General features: G+C 46.3%; 1 protein-coding gene across 1 annotated transcript in view; it reads right to left on the bottom strand.

Moving 5' to 3' along the window:
- Positions 1–12,112, bottom strand: part of LOC142573022 (monocarboxylate transporter 12-like) — a 158,298-nt gene extending 146,186 nt beyond the window's left edge. Inside the window, exon 1 of the mRNA XM_075682516.1 lies at positions 11,806–12,112. The gene's annotated coding sequence lies outside the window, so the exon portion shown is untranslated. The remainder of the gene's footprint in view (positions 1–11,805) is intronic.
- Between the last annotated feature and the right edge of the window lie 4,661 nt (positions 12,113–16,773).

Raw genomic sequence — 16,773 nt, 5'->3', positions numbered from 1 at the left:
GTCTTGCTTTAGTGCTCACCGAAAGTTCTGTAGATGCGGTTGCTAGCATTGCACGCACATCGGTATGTAGCCTCGGCCAGGAGCAAAGTTTTGTGGATTTGATGCTCAATGCGAGAGCGTCATAGGCATTGAACTACTACGACGGCTCGCGCATAGTAATAATGATGGTACACATGCACGTACATGCATGCTTCTGAGAGCAAATCTCCGTGACATCAGCGAACATCGTATTTGCGTTGTTTCGCATAGGTGAGAGAACGCAATTAGCGCAAATGAGAACGCGGCGGCTTTAAGATGTGGAGCCGTCAAGCAATAGACGACAATATCGTTAGTTCTTTCCCTCGTGCGCAGCTTATTCGAGTCGAATGGAAGGGAGTGCAAATACAAGAGATCAGCGTTGGGTATTTATCGGACGTGGTGGACGCAGCTGAGTGAAAAGCAGCGGCAACTACCTCTGTTGAACGTCGGCTTGGTAAAATTCCTAAATAAAAAAAAGAACGAAAAAGACAGAAAGAATACAAATACAGTACGCGACGACAAAACAAAAAGAAGAGCAGAGAACCAAGTTATTAGCAACCATGGAAATATTGCATTGCTACAGTATTCATCCCGAGGACATAGCCTGGCGCCATTTACTGGAATGTCTACTTGACGTGGAAAGCAACAACAAGTGATGCCGGCTGCGAAGTTTTCAGCATTCCTAACGTTTCATCCTGGGCTAATTCCGAGTGTTTGCATGGTTTAGGCGTTGTATGCATCACGTCATGGCTGCAAAACTATCTTTCGCGTATACATCCCAGTTTGGTGTATAGGACAGCAAACGTTTTTAGCAGGTAAGCTAGCTGATGCTTTGATATTGGTTATTCTGTTCGCATGACCTTTCATAAAACTACCTATACCCACTTTGTCGCTATAGCAGTACTGTTCATAACATTTTTTCGCGGTGAGTGCGGTTGGCCACTTTTGGCAGGGTTATCGCGGGACGATGGCTTATCACCACTGTAATAATACGGAAGCATTCTAGGCTTACTTCGCTCTTAAATATGTTCGTCCCCTGTTTGTAACGCGTGACACGATGCACTACATAGGTATGCATTTGGTCCTATTGGGGTATAGATATCAATGCGTTGTGGCTAGGTATAATTACTAAGATTTATGATCATGACTATATATAGTGAGCACTCAATATGTATTAAGAGTAATAAAAGTTATTGAAAGAATAATAATAAAGAATTAATAAAGACTACCTAAGGCCCCTGAGCTCCTTAACCAGCAAATAATTTTGAGAGAGGCGTGCCAAATTTTCCAAATCTTCTTATGTAGTCATAATTCCTTTTCTGCCACGCGCATTCTGCAAATTCACTATTTTATTCATTTCTGGTTAGAATTGTCAAACAAAATAAAATATTAAAACTGCTTTTGAGGGCAGCTTTACCTCAATGCCAACCGTAACTCGTCTTTGGCAGCGGAAGCTGCACAAAATCGAGCTGAACGAGTGACTCATCCTTGAAGACAGAGAAATAGAGAGAAAACACCTTTAATGGCTTCATTACCTGGCTTCATTTGCAGGAGTTGTTCCCTCTTTGACGGAAATGATGCACCGTCTAGGCTGCGACCTCCCTATCAACCGATATGTGCGATTTTGTTACAATCCCCTAGTACAGCTCGGTATTGACGGTTAAAGCGCTATGGCTAATCAAGAGTAACGAAGCCGAATGGAGACTGATTAATACATAAATAAATTACCTATACTAGTCAACATTAATTAATTTGTCGTTAATTAGGCGTAATCAACTAAAAATACGCATACTTAAGGTTAGTTAAGCCTAATCTGTAGTTATTATCTTAATTTGAAGAACGCTAGTTAGTAATAATTAAGGGTATTTAAGATGATTTACGCGTAATTAATATTACAATTACAATACTTGAGACCAATAAAGACTAACATGGGTAATAAAAATATTATTACATCACTTAACCATAGTTCAGACTAACTCGGATTATATTAATTGCGGCCAACAAGGTTAATTTTGACTGATTAGGTTCATCGAATAGGTCACTTTAACGGGTCAGTGCCATACTTGCAGCACATTGAGCCATGCTTGACACCTTGAGGCGTGGTGTGTGTAAATCGACCTCTCAATGAATCATTCGTTGCATGAGTGCAAGATGAGCGACTGCAAATAATCCTTACGCCTTATGCGACAAGTCCCATTAGCGAGTCACTGCTGTAATTTTGTAATACGTGGAATTGAACTGCTAACATTTTTTTCCTCCTCAATCCGGTGCTTCCCCGTGTGTGCGCATGCAAGTCTCATGCACCTCCATGCATGGTATTTGTCTGCGATACGCCGTGTGCACTGCTTGCTTGTCTCATACGATCAACATACTATTTCGCTTCAGTGACTTTATCACCCAAGCACCCCGCTAGAGCTATGTTTTGGAGTACGAGTGAAGTCCCACACAGGGCTCGGTCGAATACGTCCGGCGCTGCGGCACCGAACCATGCTGTAAGAGTGCGCAGGTATATTGCTGTCTTGAGAATGAAACACGTTTGTCTGCAACCCTGCAGTCAAGGCTCCAATTCACCACAGACAGCGAGCTGCGTTAGGTGCGGAAAAATCTCGAACGCTCATCACGCGGTGTCACTTCCTACGTCATAGCGATAGCAGCGCCAGCCTCTCCAGTAGTGGCCGTCAACGGTCGGGGACGGCATTCGGCGACGAGCATTATTAAGGAGATACGGTCACTGTCTCGTGACTCCGCGTGACTGTAATTGAAAGGTCTATGTCTAAGTGCGGTCTTTGTCTAAGTGCCAGGACAGTTTGCTCGACCTTGTACCAGGAACGCAGTGACGCGAAATCTCGCTGAAGTGATAGCGTATCCTCGAAACTGATCGTCCGAGAATACTGCCTTAGAATACATGCAAAAATACAAATGAAGTGACGTTTCTTTATTTAAGACAAAACGTTCCCATAGCGTAATAACGATTTGAGCATTTTTATTCCACCAAATATTAATATGGGGGGGATTACTGAAGTAAGAAAATCGTAAGTACTTTATTGCCCTTTGAAATGATGTTATTGCATTTTCTTCACAGGAGGTAAACAGATAGATAGATGAAGAGACAGGCAGAAAGACAGATAGATAGATAGATAGATAGATAGATAGATAGATAGATAGATAGATAGATAGATAGATAGATAGATAGATAGATAGATAGATAGATAGATAGATAGATAGATAGATAGATAGATAGATAGATAGATAGATAGATAGATAGATAGATAGATAGATAGATAGATAGATTTATGTCATCATTGTGCAACGGAGTTCGGTCCGCGGTCACCTTATATAGGGTGTTCTGCTGCACGAGCTGGCGCAGAGAAACTATGATGGTTCCAGCAAGATGAAAAGACGCGAGCGCGAGCTGCAGGACACGGAACAAACATTGGAGTTGTCCTGCAGGAGTTGGACGAACGCGGAAGTATACAAGGTTGTTATTTCGAAAAAAATCACACCGATCGCTGCCGCACAAGCGCCAAACGGACCAATCAAGAAAATATTTAAAAATAAATAGCAATAACCACATGCTTAGCGTGGGAGGTTTAAAAATTCAAGGAGTTTTCCAATGAGGTTCACTTACACACAATTGTGTGCTCAGTTTTTCATACTTAGAGTGTCACATAAATCCCTTTCCGGTCTGTTTCACTCATTACTCGCGAAAAGTGTGAGCTGCAGCTACACCTCTGAGACGACAGGGGTGTCGCTTCTGTACCCGTAGGAAGATATTTCCTTCTGTACCCGTAGGAAGATAGTTGCCGTGTTCACGCAGCCGTACAGTGATGCAGCGATTATTCGCTTCTCTCTTTTCCTGTGAAAGGCGTTTGCCTAACCTGGCGAGCCTTCACTGAAAATAGAGCACCAGTATTATGCCAGTCCTTGTGGTGACACCCGTTAGGTGGCGATAGGCCATGCAAATATGGCGTCACCTCAACCTTCTTTGGTTTTGAGTTCTCGGTGGTTTTCGCTTCATTCGCAGATTTCTTATTTCTCTTTTTTCTTCAAAACAAATCGTCCTCAAGAGCCGTCAACAGTGAGCGCGGGTACTCTGTAGAAGTTAACCTGACCACTTGAGCACCAGCACTGCTTTGCATGAAGTGGACGCAACCCTTATTCAAAGCAGTCGCGAAGCAAAAAGAATCCGCATCGGCGCGACTATCACCTCCAGAGCAGGTGATGATGAAGACGGCTCGCGTGCAGTTAGGGCGAGAATAGAACACGCCAGCGCTCTCGACCTGCAGCTCCCGCGATCCCCATGCCACCACAGACGGCCGGCCAAAATAAACCCTGGCCACGGCGGTTACCTCTTCGCGCCGCTTCCCACAAATCGGCGACACCGGACGACCGATAGCAGCCGTGCCGGCGTCGACGCGCCCTCTCTACCAATGCGAGAGTGACGTAGACTGACGCGGTGCGCCAGACGTTCCGCGGTTGCAGGGCGTCCACGTATTCTACATCGATATGGCGGACATCATCTCCCCACTATAACATTGTGCAGTAGATAAGTGTTTACTTGACAGGAAGAACACAATATGTAGAAGTAGATGGTTAGAATTCGGATCGATTACAAGTTACTTCAGGAGTCCCGCAAGGCTACGCCATAGTTCCAATATTATTTTCCAACTATATAAGTGACACTACAGGTAACATTGATATAAGCACAACGGTGCAACCTCTTGGAGATGAATGCATAAGTTATGAAGTTATATACAACGCGAGTGCCCAGAAAGCACTTAATGACACTCTTGCAGTCGTCAGTACCTGGTGCGCTACTTCGAAAATGTAGATAAACCAATCCAGAACTATTGCTTTAGGTGTAACAAATAAGAGTAAAGACGCCGTCATTCACGACTATACTGTATGCTTTAACCCTCTGTACTATTGACGCAAAAACATACTTAAGTGTAATTTTATCAAGCAATTTAAAATGGTAGAGACGTATTGAAAACACCTTCTCAGCAGCGGAAGAAAAGGTTGTGGCACGTACGACGGGAATTGCTACCACCCCGATTAAACTAACAACGTGCCTAACCTATGTACGGCCAACTTCGGATTATGCAAACATTACATGGGGCCCCTCCGAAATTGGGCTGTTCAAAGTACTAGAGAGAGTACAGAGGAAGCACGCTAAGGTTCATTATTTCAAAATACTCCTCAACAGAGTCAGTAAGAGAAATGTTACGTGTATTATTTATTTATTTATTTATTTATTTATTGTAAATACCCTCAATCGCCGGAGCTTCAATGAGGGGAGTGGGGTTACAATAAAAAAGCAATTGAAAATTCAGAAAAAGAACGTTATACGTCATAACGCCAACGTTATACAAGTGTTACGACATATAAGAATACTGAAAAACATTTACTATAACAAACAGTAACTCGTCTAACATTAAACAAGTACAGTGTTTCGTAAACCGAAAGAAAAAAAAGGAAAAAGAAAGATATGCACCATCGGTTAACAATACGTCAGATGCGTGCAATGTGAGATTCCCAATGAATCTGCACCACGGGAACAGATCTATATCTTTATTGCAGATGTATAAGGCACGTATTGCAACAAGAAAAATATATATCAGGCGTTAGTATCGCATGAAAAATAATCAAGAAAGCATTTTCGAAATAACTTTCGAAAGAACTTCCACGTTAGCAGAACGTCGAAAGCTGCCTTGGGTAAAATTGTTTTACTTGTTAAAAAATAAACGAAACATAGATACGACACAATACTTAACACAGCACCGAGCAAGAATACTCAGAGGAATAAATGAACATACGTTTGAGGTTTCTCAAGAGCCTACGAATGTACACGCAAATTCATTTAAAAAATGACAATAGAATTATTTACCACTATCTCTGCTCCGAAGTAGCTCTCTAGAAAATTTTCACACATAATTCAAGGACATTTTTCGCAGCCTTGTTTACAAAGCTGATATAGTTTTTGCATCTTCATGTTCTGTTAAATAAATATCGGTGTGCTGACGATACTCTACGAACGGATGTACTGATTGGTTTAGAAAGCAGTTATTGTTTGTTTGCCCATATTCATGCAGTGTTAACTAAAGACTGATGTGTTGCTTGCGTTACTGTAGCACTTCAATTGCTGTTGAAATGGGTAAGATTGACTATCTAATTGCACTGATGTTACATTGCATTTATGTGCTATACTTGTATATAGAAACTGAATTGCGCACTTTATATACCGCTGTACAAGTGATTTGTATTAATATTTTTACTGTGAACCACCCCTGTACGAGCTTGAGGGCCAACGGTATGCTGAAATAAACAAACAAATAAGTAAATAAATAAATAAATAAATTAGCTGGCTCATCCAGCCGCACAGCCATTTCCGTCTCAACAAGGTTACAGGCTCCGGCTGCGACTCGTCGACCCCGACTTCTACGAGGCCTTGCGGGGAGCCGTCCTTGCTCACTGGAGCGTGGCTGCCAGCTCTAGCTTTACTCACATTTGAGCGCAACCATGCTCAGTATTTGACCGACTGCTCGCTGCCTACTCTCAAACACTACATAGATACTAGGAAACAGGATAAAAATACATTGAGGTTTTGAGCTCCGGTTCCACCGCAAACGTCAACCCTGATCGTTCCACCATTATATGTAAGCATAGCAACTGAACGCGAACTACAACTGTTCTTGGTCCCCATGTCCACGATTGATAACGTGACCGGTGTTAAATGGGAGTAATGCTAATTTTGGCAGCACGCCGATGCTGCTCGTATCGCCGTTCCATTTTCTTTTGCCGCTCCTCGTATGCGTTATCTACCATTAGCGGTGCTGCAACAACAACGAAATCGGTGGCTAGGTTGATTCTTTTTATATATGAAAGGCTAGGGACGTCACTCCCCACGTGGCAAGCTGTCGTCGCCGAGGGCAGATTTCGCAACAGCAATCTTTACCGGGGAACGTATGCGTGGAGCGCTACGTGCTTCGAATTGTCATCAATGATGTTGCTTCGATGCTTGTTTTCTGCTTGCTCTTTATTGAAACGAATGCTGTGCTGTATGTTGTATGCTTCATACCAAATAATGTATGCACTTCTCGCTTCAATCGTTCAAGTTTATTTCTTAATCGCTGAAGGTATCTTTGTTTTTCTTTTCGTGAGGACGTGCCGCGAGAGATGGCGACGAAACAGAGGCTAACAACTTCGCTGTAAAATATACTGAGTGACACTCATGATTCTTTATTAGCCATATGCTCTAGACGCTTGCGTTTCGCCTACCCCTCCATCCTTTCTATACCTTCTGTATTGAACTTCCGCTGTGTCAGCCATAGGTGCGGGAAAATGCGATTATGAGACGGGATACAGATAACCTTCCTTTAAATCAATAGCTCGTCAGTAAAAGATACGACAACGACAGACAGCGTAGGCAAGGGTAAACGTGAAAATTTGGATAAAAGAGTCCCCTGAGAAACCTTTGATAGCGAGGCAATACACGTAATTACTTTTATGTTTATCCCCTCTCCGACGTCCAACATGTTCTCGCACGAACACGTTTCGTAAATTTGTATTCACGCCACATATGTTCCAAACCCGAGCATCGGCACGCGCCTCGCACAGAAAACAGAACCGTGGTATTGCGGCACAGAACATATGTGTAACCATGCCAAACAGCCCTAATACATTATGGGGCGGCTATGGACATAATCGCAGCGCTACCACGGTGCATCATCCTGCAATGCCAACGTTGCAGGATGATGCCCATTAAACACAACCGAGGTAATTTTATTGCGACAGCAAGTCTATGCACACACCACCCGCATTGTTGCCATCGCCGTCATGTTCCGTACACAGTCCAAGTGCGATAACAGCGTCGCCGCGCGTCGTATGCTGTATGTGTGAGTGAAAACACGCGAAGGGAGCTGACGATCGCGGCTCAATCGAAAACATATGCGCCGTCTGGCGTCGCGCGAAAGGCAGTGGTGGGAAGAGAGGTAGGGAGGGGGAGGGCGTCATTGTGCTCCGGCAGCAACTGCGCATCTTAGCGAACGGGCTCAAGTGGAACTGATGATCGCGGCTCAATCTCGGAGGAAAGCGGGCAGGCAGAGCGGAAGGGAGGAGGGGCCGGCTCCGACTCCGCCAGCACGTGCGTGCTTCGCGCGGTCGCTCGCGCAAGTATTTGGAAGTGATTTGCAGACGGCTGATGCCTTTGTGCGCGCTGTCCTCTCGCCGCTCTTGGTTTGAATCAATAGACCGCACGAAGGTCACTTGGCTCGCTGTAGCTGCTGCGCTTGCTCGCTCAAAACTATATACATTTATTCATTCATTGCTTCGACCAGCGTTTTGACAGCGAAATACCGGCGCTCATCGGGTGTGATGTGTTCATGTTTGCTTGCGCGCGCTGACACGATGCTTGTTGATACAGCTAGTAAACGAATGTTTCGAAATTTATACGGCCGATAAAACTAATATCTCTATTTCGTATATATGTCTACTAAGTTTCTATGACAATCGATACTTCGCCTTTCGGGCGAAACTGCGACTTTTTTTTCTTGTCGGAGTGGAAAACCACCCGAGCATAAAAAGCAGCTTTTGCTGACTGTCGCCGCAAAAGCATGCGCACTTTCAACGTCGGCTCCGAATCGACAGCCAGCCCGAGCCAATTATTCGTAGGAATTTAATCCACATTGTCACGACCAAACAAAATGGTTGCACTAATCGAAAGCACGACGTATTTCCGTTCTCTATACCGATAAAGACCGCGCACAGACAAGACAATTGAGGCGCCTGAGTGTATTGGCATTTCATGTCAACTTTTGGCACTGCCACTAACTCAGAACAGATTACAAAAAGCGCCTGATGCTTTTCACGCATAAAACTTCCGACCCATACAGCCAGCAGCAAAGGAGCATGTTGCGAACTTGCTGCTCAGAACAAGGAACTTCTGCTCAGAAAAATTTATACTTCGCGCCATATGACTTGGCAAATATTACACGGACTTGTTCATCACAAATCTATTTGTTGGCTAACTGGCTGTGCTCACAAAGTGACGTCACTGCTAGTACCAGGTGATTTCACTGAGTGAGTGCACTTCTTTAAGGGACAAACTCTATCGTTTTTATCCGACCTTACGTCCAAGCAAAATTATACATATTCTAAGCATCGAGTGCATGTTTGCCGCCTCAAGTCCTTCATCAGTGTTCCACGCTAGCTTAATCTGCGGCCAGGTTGGCCGCTTTCGTCGACGAGGACAATTAGTGTGATCATTCATGTCGTGTCATGTCATCTTTCTCATCTGTACATAATGATCTCCATCGCTTCGCATCTTCGTCTTCGGCGTGCTAGCTCGTTATTCTGGAATAAAGACGGCGGTTGAATCGTCGCGTCTCATTATTACAAAACGTACACATATATGAGAAAGAAGCTTTTCCTTAGATTATCTTTCGTTTTTCGAACATTCGCATGGCTAGTTGGTGGTGCAATAAGGAAGATTTAATTGCGACGTCATTACGATTTTCCTATTCATGTACAATTCAAACGTAGCAATAATGTAGTCAGGCAGCGCTGCACAAATTAGGATTTATACTTCGTATATTCATGTGAAGAGATCCCCGTTTTGTGCATAACGGTTACAATGTAATTTTCACCTCGAGCTGTTGATCAAAACTGGCGAATTACGCAAAGTTTTAAAAGATATAAAGCGCCTCCGGAACCATTAAACTTTATCAGGGTTTTGTGCGTAACACCACTACGTTATCCGTAGCGCAAAAAATTCGATAATATTTGATGTATTTTTTCCGTCTATGATTAAAAGAGACAGACTGGGAACGGTTAAAAATGTCACTTAAAGTGTAATATAAAGTGTTAAGTTATTCACTTTCGAGCTTTATAGACTAAAAGAGCGCCGCCTGCATCCGCTGCATGGTTTACGCGTTTACCTTGCATTCTTCTCCTTTCCCTCTCTCTGCACTTCCGCACTTTTCTGATTCCTCTATTCCTTACCCTCGTGCAGAGTAGCGAACCGAAACTACATCTGGCTAACTTCCCTCTCTATGCATAATATTTCTCTGTTGGTCTTTTCGTCTTTTCTATCGCTCTATGATGCGGATTGCAGAGCTGTGTCCTTTTTGTTGCTGCTTTGAGTATTTCTAAAGTTTAAGTGTTTTCCTTCTTTGTTTTTTTCTTGCGATCAGTACAGCAGCGCCAGCGCGTGAGCCATTTCTAACACCTAATAAACATGATTGCGGATTCAACCCCCTAAAATTTGATTATGAAAGCAAAAGCTGAGCAGAACGTGTTGCACGGTTACCGAACTTGAAAAAAAAAACGGTTTCTTCGCATTCTCACTTAAGCTTACATGCACTATAAATGTATGCAGACTGCATACGAAACGAGGCCGCCCATGTACGCGCTGTGAATTCGGCGCTTTACCATAGTTCCCGAATTCTTTTCCTCCCTATCGCACGCAAAACAGCGCGCATATATATATATATATATATATATATATATATATATATATATATATATATATATATATATATATACGCGAAGTGAATCACACCAGCCACGCGTAGCAGTGCGCTAGTAGCCTGTATCTGTCGGCAGCTTCTCGATGTATGCACAATTAACAAGTGCTAAGCTGTTCTCTCCCTCTCTTTGTTTCTTTTTTTTTTCTGATCGCACAATTGACCGTTCTTATTGTAATGCATACCTTTGAGCAGAGCGTTAAAGAAAATCGTTGTATCGTACCCAGTGCTGGGCAGTACAGAAGATACATGTGTCAGATAACTATCTCAGATACCCTTTGGGTACCTTGCATCTGCACCATGATACGCCTGCAAGACGTGTATCAGTACCTGCATTTCGGATACATGAAAGAATGCATCGTGTATTTTAACATACAAGTTACGGCAATCGCAACCTGCCAAATTATAGAGGTTGGCTGAACTGCGCTTCTCAAGCTGACACTGCTGCCACAATGAAGGCCGCGACATTCTTTTACCTTTCGGCCAGAGCCCTCCAGCGAGGGCAGGCGATGTGGTCTGCGCGTCCCTTTTGGTGGACCAGAGTCACCCGGTGGCGCTCGCGCCGTCTCGACAAAAACAACTGCGAACGACTGCGCGGCAGCCGGCCTCTCGTTCCCATCATTTTCTTGTTTTCGGTTGCGTCGGTGCAATGACACTCGCTCGTAGCAGCTGTACTGTGCTTGCGTACGCGTGCGGCATCGTTCGCGCAAATTCGGATGCCGCTATAGTGTCGTGATAGAAGTTTCTCTTCTGTGGTGCTTTGTTACAAAGTCTGAAGAATGCAAGAATGCGGTTCCCTTGCGTCTAGTGGCTTTCACACATTTGCTGCTTCGTTATATAGACATGCAATGAGAAATTGGCGAAAGTATCCAAGTATCTTATGGTACAAATGGAAAGTGCCATATCGGATACAATAATTTCGGTAGTATGTTCTGCATCTATTTCAAATACTTCCTGCCCGAGTATCTTGTATCGTATCGTGATACAATTGCAAAGTATCTTTGCACAGTTCTAATCGTACCGTTAACCAACGGGCACAAGTTGCACGCGTGCCTCGTAGCTTTGACTAGAGACTACATTTGGCGCTGCAGCGTCGCATTCGGAACGAAAATAAATAATCCAACATTTACGCGCACCGTAAAGGACTCTATATCGCTTCTTGTAGATCACCATTATTTGGCAATGAGTTCAATTTTGACTCGGCGCTAGTGCGTCAAGAGAGCTCAGCGGCACGTTACGCTTCGGTTTGAAGCAAAGGACTCACCTAGCTACGAAGTGCGTCCATGCTTCATAACGGGTGCGACTGCGCAATCAATCCACAGGTGTCGCCAGCAGAAACTTAGAAAGCCCGCCAGACCGCAGGCAACACAGCCGCTCGCTTTCACCCGTCCCGAACGCACTCGCGGTCGCCAACGTGGCCGCCACTGCCGCACTCGAGTCTTGGCACCGTGCCACCGATACAAGGGGCGGGAGCGGCCGCTCGCTCTTGTCCTTCGGAAAAGGCGGCAGGAACGCGACAACGCGGTCCGCAACAAAACGTTCTCTCTCCTCGGCAGCGCAGTTGAAGTGTCGTTTGCCGCGCCGCGACTTCGCTATCGAAAAGGCTTTTGACAACAGCACGCTCGCTGCCCCCCCCCCCCCCCTTCGTTCGCGACGGGCAGCTGTCGGTTCGGTCTAGCTGTTGCGAACCTCGCCGTACACAGAACCCTTCCCCGCTTGCTGGCCGCGTCATTGGGGCTACCGCTGGCGTCGATAGCGAACTTGCGCCTCGCACTGTAGCCGCTGCGAAGTCACCACAGATAACGTCCACACTCTTGTGAGAGTTTCAGGGAGCGATACAAGGCTCCTCGCTTTGTTCCCTTCTCCCTTCGGTCACGTATCGTCACACCAACGACACGTTACTCCTCTTCGCCCGTTCTGCGCGTCCAGCCTCCGCGCGTTCCGGCCAACCCTCACTTTTGAACTAATTAGCATATCCGGTTATTAGGAATGCGCAGTTTTACATTAAGCCAGAATTTGAATATTATCGCTGTTTTATTGCCATGTGGAATCGTCTGATGAATGCTGCTGTTTGTGATGTGTTTAGAAACGTTAAGTACAGGGAAGGGAAAGAACTGTCAGACGTAATAAAGTGTCAGAAACACGCAGTCTTTCACCTAGACAAGTCGGATCAGCTCGATTTATGGCAAAATGTAAACGCGAGAAATAGATAAAAATGAATCAAGTGACATTACGCGGCTAATGGAAGTACAAACGTGCAGCTGATGGAAACTGCCTCCGTTGTTTGATGCATAGCCATAGTTCAGGCGTGTCAGAGAGGAACAGGTATAAATAAACCAAGGGCGGTCACCTTGGGTCATGACAAATAAGCACCAGGAGAAGCGAACAAAACTCGGCACGCGACAGCAAAGCCAAAACTAATATAATTGGTCGGTAAAATGGCGCCTGCTGTTTCTAGATATAAGTACTTTTTCTGATCATAATAATTCGATGTTTCATCACAAAGAAGTACGCTTATTTAAAGCAATCCCTTTAGCGTAATTGAGGCAAAGACATGGTGCGGTTTTAAAGGTTGGCTTTCAATCACTTCATGCTTTTTTTTTAACAATGCCAATGCTATATCACTTTCAAGGTCACACTAAGTGTGCAACTATGAGATCCAGTGCATGGGCAGCGGCTGCAGATTCCTAAGCATTACCTTGCTAAATGAAACGTAGGGACCTGAAAGGGCCAAATATGCTTCCTGAAAAATGCAATACGTGCCCGCCATCGGTGAGGTGATGCTTTGAAGTTAGCCTGGGAAACTGTGCAAAATTTACACACGAATTTCGACCACACGCACACAGCTGTGCAACTCTGCAAATATCCTGGCGGCATTGTGAACACGAAATGAGAGAATGGGAGGGGGCGGGGAACGTGTGATGTCGATACGGCGGTGTGTAACAACCTTCGCACTTATCTTCGAGCATCGATTGTCGCTGCTCCTGGCCCGTCGCCGACATACCGTACAACGCGTAGTTTAGTGCCTCGCTTCGAGCATTTGCTCATGCTCGATGCAGCACTTTCCGGCACATCGAAGTTTGTCTTGCGCAGCACGCCGTTTTTGATGAAGTGCTTTTCCTCCTCTTTTAAGATGCATCTTTTCACCCGTCCCTGGGACTACACTCCTTCTTACCGCGCTAAGATTTATATGCACAGCACGTTTCCACCGAGCAGCCCCCCATGCGCATAAAAAACGAGGAGCATCCCCGCCAACCTATGCCACTCTAGCCTCTCGCAGAGCTCTCGCATGTGTCTGTCGTGGCCACAGCTATACTCTACAAATCTCTCTAGGTGGCATTGCTCCGAAGCATCTGCATTTGCCGAACGACCGCTCGCGCTAGGAGTACAACCCCAGCAATGCCGCCGATTTCTTGTGCGCCGACTTCATGTGACAGCGGTGTTCGTACTCCTGGCGAACATGCTTACACTTCGCCGGTGCCAAAGCGTCAGCAGACGGTCCACCGATGCTGTCACACTACAACCTCACGACGGCGCTATCGGCGCGGAACCGTGGCTGCTACGTAATTTTTGCGAATGAGTACTATGGTCACTGCTAGTTTTAAAGCAAACTTATTAATTTTTTTTTGTCGTTCGCCTGTTTTCGCGGTTAATGTTCGGCGGCGGGAGTTTCGCCCTCGCTACAAAGGTGCACGTTCATCACAGAGCGCCAGCTAGCTCTTTCAGACGCACTTAGTGGCTTGCGATAGTTTTGTGGCATCTGAAGAATGGATGATGATGATGGTGGTGATGATGATGCTGCTGCTGATGATGATGATATTCGGTCGCCTACTGTGCGGGTGGCCGCCACAGTTCACGAAACCGTGTGACCTGACCCCCCCCCCCCCCCCCCGTTCCCTGTTTACGAACTGACGCTGGTCATAAGAGCTGAGGCTGAGTGTCCCTCTGCTCCGGTTAGCGTTGGGAGAAAGAAGGGACGTCGATGTTTGAGTAGCATTCCCATACTGCGTGGTACGCGGTGTTTGGCGCGTGTCAGAATTTGCAGTGGTATTCGTAAAGTGTGGCGCAAACCACACGGTACCTTGGGCTCTGTGGGAAAGTGTTTGTTTATAGTTGTCTGCAAGTTCTCGCCTCCTCTTTAGAGAGCTTCTGGTGTGGCGGGCTATAAATTACACTCCCCAGTCTGCGGCGTGCAAGCATGTCCGTGTAACTGCGCGGTACACGTTTGTCTGAAAAAAAAAAGCGGATATTCTTGGGTTTCACATGCCACAACCACGATCTTATTATGAGGTACGCCGTCGTGGGGGATTCATTTTTCATTTTGACCACCTGTAGTTCTTAAACATGCATGCAATGCACGTTATGCGGAAGTTTTGACACGTTAGCAATCGTCGGGTACGCACTTTCCGGGGGCCAGCTATCTACGACTGTATCTAACCGTTAGCCCGCCTACCTGGGCAGTCCGTATTCGAAGGAGTAGCGCATCGGGCTGCTGTACTGAGAGAACATTGTTCGAAACCAACCGTCGGACCAACTTGGGTCACTGGTTATGTGGCAATGTGTACATGCGTGCCCCTCTTCAACGAAGCTCTTTCACGCCGACGTGGTTCACTGTAGATGCGGGACTGGGTAGGAAACGCTGTTCGAAGAAAGTCTTTGAAGGCGACTTGGAGCACTGCTAATGCGCCACTCAGTACGTGCTGGTCTTAAATAAAGCTCTTTGATGCCATCCCTGGTCACTGGGTATGTGCCAGTAGGTGTGTGCCGCTCTATAGTGACGAAAAAGGTCTGTCGGCAGCAACGCGCGAGCTAAATCTTAGGGGGTTTACTTCAGCGGCTGCGAGAGACCCATCCCACCCGCCGTTCATTCCTCTCCCTTCTTCTTGCCTATGTTCGCACCAGTTCACGTGTTTCATAAGGCTCGCGCGAGACAGAGAAAGAAGCGCCACAACAAACAAACAAGGTGGTCCCGCTCCCCTCCTGCAGCCAAGTGGCCGTGGTCACTTGAAAGGTCGTTCAGGTGGGCACGCTAATGATGGGGGAGGTTCGATCCTCTCCTGAGCGACTGTCTCCTTAAGCTCACTGCGCAGTATAGTTACGTGGTGCTCTGAGCGCTTGCCAACTCGGAAGGGGCTTTCATAGCGAAGTTGAAGATGACGACGAGGCACGTCGATACGGACGATACGTGAGAGAATGTTTGCAGGCTCGAGGGCTGGAAAACGCGATGTGAATCAGTTGGTGAGCAGAACCCAGGGCAAGTTTCCCACGAGCGTTGATTTCCGATGGCCGGACAACAACGTGCCGCCTCTTCGTTCAGTCCCACGCTCGCATCGCACATTCCTTGTCGTGCTAAACAGGCCCTTTAAGATAGCATCAAGGCCTGCTCTTTTGAGCTGCACATCGCGTCTGAATGCGCCAAGGCAGCGCCCAACTCCAGCGTGGCAGCGTCATTACAGCGACTCGAAACAACGACATCGGCTTTTGACGCGAACAAAGAAGCTCCCAGAGGCCCGCAGTTTCATCGAAAATTGCTTTAAATTGGACTTTGAGTTCTTCAGGCTTTACTTGGGCAAGTTGAGGATGGCGTACTACTGGGGTCCTACTGGGCGCAGAGGACTGTTCGCAATGATCGAGCAGCTAGGCAAACCCATGCTCTTTCTGACCATTAGCATATTCGAGCTACACCACGAGCGCCTGTTCCAGCTCGCCGAGAGAGTCAAAGAGCTGGTCCAAGCGCGCTGCCACAGGGTTGACACTACAGCCAGCTACCTGCTAAATGCTTGGCATAACTTCGATTCCTACCGTGAGTGAGATCTGCATAATGTATTAAATGTTACCTGCTCAGGACGCTTACGTTGTGTTCCGTCTTCTTTTCTTCTTTTCTCACTTTAGTTTCGCGCCTGACTTTGGATTGAATTGTGAGATTCTACGGGCAAAAACCACGATTTGATTCTGAGGCACGCCGTAGCGGCTGTCTCCCCCGCCACGCCCGTCGCCGCTCGCCTCCGTGCTTGTTCGACGTAACGTCACTGGGGCGCAGCGAGAACTTGCCTGCGTAAAGATACCTCACGTGATCGTAGAATTCATTCCTAAGAGTGGCCGAGGACTCTTCGTCCTTAACATGAACAATAAACCCACGCTGCAGCACTGATTCGGGGACCTGCTGCAGGGCGCGCGCGCGGTTTCCGGCGGCGAGCCTCTACTTGTTGCGGGCCACTTTAACGCGCCGCAC

Source organism: Dermacentor variabilis, chromosome 2 (genome assembly GCF_050947875.1).
Source record: "Dermacentor variabilis isolate Ectoservices chromosome 2, ASM5094787v1, whole genome shotgun sequence".
Lineage (NCBI taxonomy): Eukaryota > Metazoa > Arthropoda > Arachnida > Ixodida > Ixodidae > Dermacentor > Dermacentor variabilis.
Note: the sequence above shows the minus strand (reverse complement) of the source record. Positions and strands in the feature narration are given on the sequence as shown.